This window comes from Photinus pyralis, unplaced genomic scaffold (genome assembly GCF_008802855.1).
Source record: "Photinus pyralis isolate 1611_PpyrPB1 unplaced genomic scaffold, Ppyr1.3 Ppyr1.4_LG8, whole genome shotgun sequence".
NCBI classification, from domain to species: domain Eukaryota; kingdom Metazoa; phylum Arthropoda; class Insecta; order Coleoptera; family Lampyridae; genus Photinus; species Photinus pyralis.
Genome location: NW_022170819.1, coordinates 11,063,655 through 11,070,556, shown reverse-complemented (window position 1 = coordinate 11,070,556; position 6,902 = coordinate 11,063,655).

The window sequence follows — 6,902 nt, the reverse complement described above, 5'->3', positions numbered from 1 at the left end:
TTTCAGTTACCTATTCTTATTTTCTCAAAACGAAAGCGCAGTAGATAAAAATTATGTCTTCTTAAATTATAGGATTTAACTATATCAGACTCTTCATACAACTTCGAAAAAAAAACCAGCGTGATTATATTTAAGAAATGGAAATACTTAAGAATCGCGATGTGTTAAAAATGAAAGACCAAATAACTATTATTTGAAACATTTTTCCATGAAGTAGATGTTTACCAAGATGTGCACTACTACATACATTCTGTAAAAACAATCGTGTAGTAGCCTCTTAAAGGTATTTAATTTTAATAAACCAAAGATTTACAGAATTATCCGGGTGTGAATTATTCGGGAGCGAATTTTTCGAGTGCGAATGGTCCGGGTGCGAATTATCCGGGAGCGAAATGTCCAGGGTGCGAAATATCCTGGGAGCGAAATGTCCGGGTGCGAATTATCCGGGTGCGAATTTGTCCGGGCGTGAATTGTCCGCACACGCTCCCTATATTATGTAACACTATGTGCTGGTAAAGTGACCACTTCTGGACGTCGAGTTTCAACTGTCGAGGTAACACTGATGTAAAGAAATCGCATGTCAAAATCCTTTCTAACACAAAAATTTTACCTACCTGTTTAGGAAATACGAATACGGTAACCGTTGAGACTTAAATCCGTTCAACTTTCAAATGGCAAACCCCTAAAAAGAATGCACAAGATAACAGATGATACAGGGAAAATGGCCCTACTTACGTATGCATCCACTTTAAATTATAGCCTCCAAGATGCGAGTAAAAGTGTATTTCGATACAAACCAATTCGAGATCACACCGAATGCGGTTAATCGCCAGAAGTAATACTTAAGAAATTTTGCAATTAAACCGTCGTTGAATTTACAACTGTTCAACTTTACCAATTGTTAAATGGAGTCTCAAGGAAGTCCGTAAAGTCTACGCATTAAAAATTATGCACCAATTGCAGCTAGTTGAACTAAACCAGCGGTCCTCATTCTAAAATTACGGTGAGACTCGACCAATAATAATTTATATGTACCTATTTGAGAAAATCAAACTGTTACAATGCTTTAGATCTTAGATAAATGTTTGGGATTCGGGAAGTGGGCAGCACATTGTTGGTGCTTGGTTTGTGCCGTAACATTTTTTCTGGGCAGAAGCACCCATTCAAAAATTATGGGCAATTCTATATGCGTCGCTGACTTCACGCAAGAAATGACATTTAACTTCATTGTGAAAGATTTCATTTTATGTATTTCCTTTTGCTAGAGTGAAAGTGTCATTTGGGAACAGGGTCGTTTAAAAGCTTACTCAATTCTTTAACAAGCTCTAAATCTAACATTTGGCTTCAATCCACTTGGTTACCTAAAATGCGTAACTACCACTGTCTAGGAGGGGGCACGCGCCCCCTGCTCCCTCCTATTAAATCCGCCCCTGTTTTACAAATAAATTTACAAAAAAAATGCGCCAAAAACGAGAGTAAGTGAAATGATTTTATTCCTATCAAGCAAGGGCGTATTCCATCCACACCCTTTTAGCACCTTTACGCAACATTTGCAAGTTTCTAACCTTCACCCAGTCCACCAGTTGACAAAAAACTAACCTTCAGGAGATGACAAAAAAGAGAAATTTATTATTAAAGCGAGAATCTCTATATTAATTTACAATTCCATTAAAAAACCCTCAGCGTGACAGAAAATAACACAAACTTAAGGTGTAGATACCACAACACGGGCAAGTAAAGACCCTAGACGTGTAATTAGGTGATTAAAGCGCCATTGTTCCCCTCGGCTGACAGCTCAATCAACCGACCTTTTTGTTGTTCTCCGTACAACAACAACAAAAAATATTGTTATTATTTAAGACCGAAACCGGCATTAAAAAACAATTTTTATTGGGCGTATACCACCCTAAAATGACAGTTTAATAATGGAGTAAATTAGTTATACGCCAGCTTTTTTCATTAACATTTAATGTTGGTGCGGAGGTAGATACGGGCAATTATGTACAGGTATATAATAACATATCAATCACGGTATAATTATACGTCCTTTGAATGTATTTGAAACGACGACGTCCGTAGATTCGAAACTATTAAATCAAGGGTTGTTACCTGCTCGTAACGAAACGTCTATTCGGGTGATACCAAAGCGTTTTGAATAGATTTTTATTGTTTTAAATGGATTGGCAACAAGCGTAATGTTTACATTCCGAGCAGGAAAAAAAAAGATTTATGCTCTCTGAAAAGTTGCGGGCAGTTTTTGACAGGACGATTCGCGTGTAATAGAAAAAATTTCCGAGAAGTTTTAAACACCCTAGAGATCGGTAGAACTGAAATCTGTCAGTCGCTTTAAAAACATCTTCAAAGTGTCTTGAACCTTTCTGACATTTCTCGAATTTACTGAGGTTTTCCTGGAAAATAAATTTTTTTTTATTAATGGATTAAATCTAGTAAAAGTCTTGGGGCATTTGTTTCTTATATAGCAGATAATTCATTTAATGTTACATGGTATCAAATGTCTTTTGGATTAGTTAGATTCACAGAGGATGTGCATTGTTGGCAAGTTCGTTCTTCTTCCTTTTTAACCATGAAGTCGTAAGTAACTCAAGTTTTTCAAAAGTTTCCAATTCTTTGGATTGAAAGTTAAAACAATTGCTAATTTTTGTAGTTTTTTTAATTTTTCAGAAAGAGTACCGTTTTTGGCTGTAGATATACAAGGGTCTTGTGTTCGAATTCCACGCATTGCTGTTTGTGTCATCCACTATAAAATAAAATAAAAAATAAATAAAAATAAAAGTCATTAAAATAAGTATAGTCAAAATAAAATACACAAATCCTTATTTTGTGCTTTTTTTGGAAATTTTCGGATTCGTCAAACTCTTAATCCTCATGTTGCATATCAGTAGGCTTTACTAGTGAGTATAATCACCATAAAAATTGGACTAATGAATATGTACCTAGTAAACTACACCATTTCGTTACTTCTACAAATAAAATCATCTCTTTTATTGTCTTTTTCTGCCGCGCAAGATAAAAGATACACAGAATAGATAAAACAAACAAAACATAGCAAAAGACAATCTTGAGGTGCAGTTCAAAATATGTTTCTTCTTAAAGGTTAAAGAATGCTCGACCACCAAATGTAAAACAAGAACATTTTTTTCCAAGAGTTTTAGAGTTGTTTGTTCTTCCTACGATCCTTCATAATTCAGACTCTTAAGATGCTTCAAATTTTTCTGATTCGTTACTTGTACTACACGGGCTTCTTTAAATTCTTCAAATCCTTAAATACACCAGATTCTTTGTATTCTTCTCTAATTTCTAATTCTTCACGTTCATAGGATTATTCAAAATTTTCACATTCATCAGCTTCTATTGTTTCTTCGAATCCTCCAAACACTTTTTTGGATTTCTCTGATCCTTCTGTATTCAAATATTTTTAATATTCTTTTATTTCTTCGGAATTTCCAAATTCCTTCAGTTCTTTTGAATTTCTTCCATTTTCCAGTTTCTTCAGATTTCTCTCGCATTTTTCAGATCCATCACATTCTTTACTTCCTTTCAATTACTAAATTTCCAGTTTTTTTCAAATCTTTTAGATTCCTCAGATTTTTTCCATCCTTCAAAATTTTTCAGATTCTTAAGGTATTCTTCCGCAATTATTCTAGTTCTTCCATTTCTTCAAATTTTGTTGTATCCACGGTCAAAAACGGCAATATACCTGAAATATTAAAAAAAATTAGGAATACCTTTAGCTTTCAATCCGAAGAATTGGAAAATTTTTAAAATCATTACAAAAAAGTGGTAATACTTAATAAATACCCCAAAGGGACAGGATTTCAAAGAATAATCGTTAAATTTTAGGTGGATTTGTGCACAAATCTTTCAGTTTTCTGACACAATCTCACGACACACGTACAAAACAATAATTTAGAACTCTTCCGCCCAGAACGGAAATGGGCAAAGAAAAAATAAATTAATTCTAACATAGATTCCATGATCAGCGCAATCCATCATTTCGACTCAACGTTGCTCGCATATTAAAATAATCTCAAGCGGATTTGATACGCAAAAGTAATTATTTAAGCCTTACAGGAAATAAAAAGAGAAATTTCGTTGTTAACAAATCATGATTAACAAGAGTACAATAATCGTAATTTTCAGTAGTCGACCTTTTTTACTTCTGAACTTAGTAAGTAGCCACGCAAGCTTTAATGGTAGACTAATTATTAAAAAAGTTATGTATAAAATGAATTACAATAGGGCGGAGTTGGCAGTAATCAATCACCCCGTATCTTCGGATTGAAAGACATTGAATTAGCAGGAAATTGTACCGGAGTTTGAATGCGCTCGAAGCTATCATTACTCTCTGTCATTTGGGACGACGTAAATATCATTTCAAATTCGCACGTGATCTATGGCTTTCGCATCGGGAAAATAAAATATTGATTTTTGGTGACGGAATTACGATTGACACTTATTGTCAGACTGACCTCTGATTTGTTCCTAATTGCGTTTCTAAATTCGATGACTTGCAGTGCCATATTTGCTATAGAGCCACAGCGAATACATAATAATGTTTAATTTCCGCGCACATGACTCCGAAAATGGAGCATTGCAATCTTTGCTGGTGAAAACGACTAGCTAATAGGTAAACGGTAAAAGATATCTGCACCTACAAGACTTTAATCTCCCTTGCCGTTGCACAATTTGGTAGTAGGCATTAGGGGCAATCAAAGTAAAAAAGAAGAATATATAACCGATAAATAAACATCAGTTCCTTTACTTTCTCAAAAGATTTTATATCGTATGGAAGAAAGACAAAGGGTTCACAAATAAAGAAGAGCGTATGGTGCCAGTAGACCCTTTACTCATAATCAGTGTCCAGTGTAAGGGTTGTCATTTTTACAGGCGCATCAAATATTCCTGTTTGTTAGATAATTACGCTAAAAGGGTTAACAACAACCCTATATAAGTGTTTACAAAATTGCAACCCCTAGTCGTTTGTAAATTATGAATTTTTTAATTTAAAAATGCAATCTTTCTTGGCAGTTGTCCAGTGTAAGGGTTGTCATTTTTACAGGCGCATCAAATATTTCTGTTTGTTAAATAATTACGTTAAAAGGGTTAACAACAACCCTATATAAGTGTTTATAAAAATGCAACCCCTAGTCGTTTGTAAATTATGAATTCTTAGCGCATTTTTGAAAAAAATACGCTATTATATTCGTCATTGCTGGCAGGCCGGCTGTCCGCGTGAGATCTCCACAACTACAATAGCTAGAGAATTCAAATTTTCACTAAAAGCTTTCTGCTATAGTGTAGATGTGCAGGCACTAGTCTATTTTGAGTTAGATTACTTGTGAGATCGATAATTGAAGAAAATAATTTCGATATGGGTTTCGGAGGTACTATAATTTTACCGTTAGATAGCGCTACCAGTATAAAAACTTATTATTTACTTTGCGATTTGTTTTACAAAATGAAGACGTACCGTCAATTGAAATTAAATAAAATTAATTATTTAACGCAGCCAAAATTACTCGTGAGATCGATAATTTTAAACTTCGCTAATAAAATACTGACCTATATTACCAAAAATGCGCTTTAATCATGCATATGCTGATTTACAACTTGTTTAAGTTAAAAATGCAATCTTTCTTGGCAGTTGCCCAATGTAAGGGTTGTCATTTTTACAGGCGCATCAAATATTTCAGTTTGTTAAATAATTACGTTAAAAGGGTTAACAACAACCCGATATAAGTGTTTATAAAAATGCAACCCCTAGTCGTTTGTAAATTATGAATTTTTTAAGTTAAAAATGCAATCTTTCCTGGCAGTTGTCCAGTGTAAGGGTTGTCATTTTTACAGGCGCATCAAATATTTCCGTTTGTTAAATGATTACGTTAAAAGGGTTAACAACAACCCTATATAAGTGTTTATAAAAATGCAACCCCTAGTCGTTTGTAAATTATGATTTTTTTAAGTTAAAAATGCAATCGTTCTTGGCAGTTGTCCAGTGTAAGGGTTGTCATTTTTACAGGCGCATCAAATATTTCCGTTTGTTAAATAATTACGCTAAAAGGGTTAACAACCCTATATAAGTGTTTACAAAATTGCAACCCCTAGTTGTTTGTAAATTATGAATTTTTAAGTTAAAAATGCAAACTTTCTTGGCAGTTGTCCAGTGTAAGGGTTGTCATTTTTACAGGCGCCTCAAATATTTCCGTTTGTTAAATAATTACGCTAAAAGGGTTAACAACAACCCCTATATAAGTGTTTATAAAATTGCAACCCCTAGTCGTTTGTAAATTATGATTTTTTTAAGTTAAAAATGCAATCGTTCTTGGCAGTTGTCCAGTGTAAGGGTTGTCATTTTTACAGGCGCATCAAATATTTCCGTTTGTTAAATGATTACGTTAAAAGGGTTAACAACAACCCTATATAAGTGTTTATAAAAATGCAACCCCTAGTCGTTTGTAAATTATGAATTTTTTAAGTTAAAAATGCAATCGTTCTTGGCAGTTGTCCAGTGTAAGGGTTGTCATTTTTACAGGCGCATCAAATATTTATGTTTGTTAAATAATTACGCTAAAAGGGTTAACAACAACCCTATATAAGTGTTAATAAAAATGCAACCCCTAGTCGTTTGTAAATTATGAATTTTTTTTGTCAAAATGCAATCTTTCTTGGCAGTTGTCCAGTGTAAGGGTTGTCATTTTTACAGGCGCATCAATATTTATTTTTGTTAAATAATTACGCTCAAAGAGTTAACAACAACCCTATATAAATGTTTATAAAAATGCAACCCCTAGTCGTTTGTAAATTATGAATTTTTTTTAGTTAAAAATGCAATCTTTCTTGGCAGTTGTCCAGTGTAAGGGTTGTCATTTTTACAGGCGCAT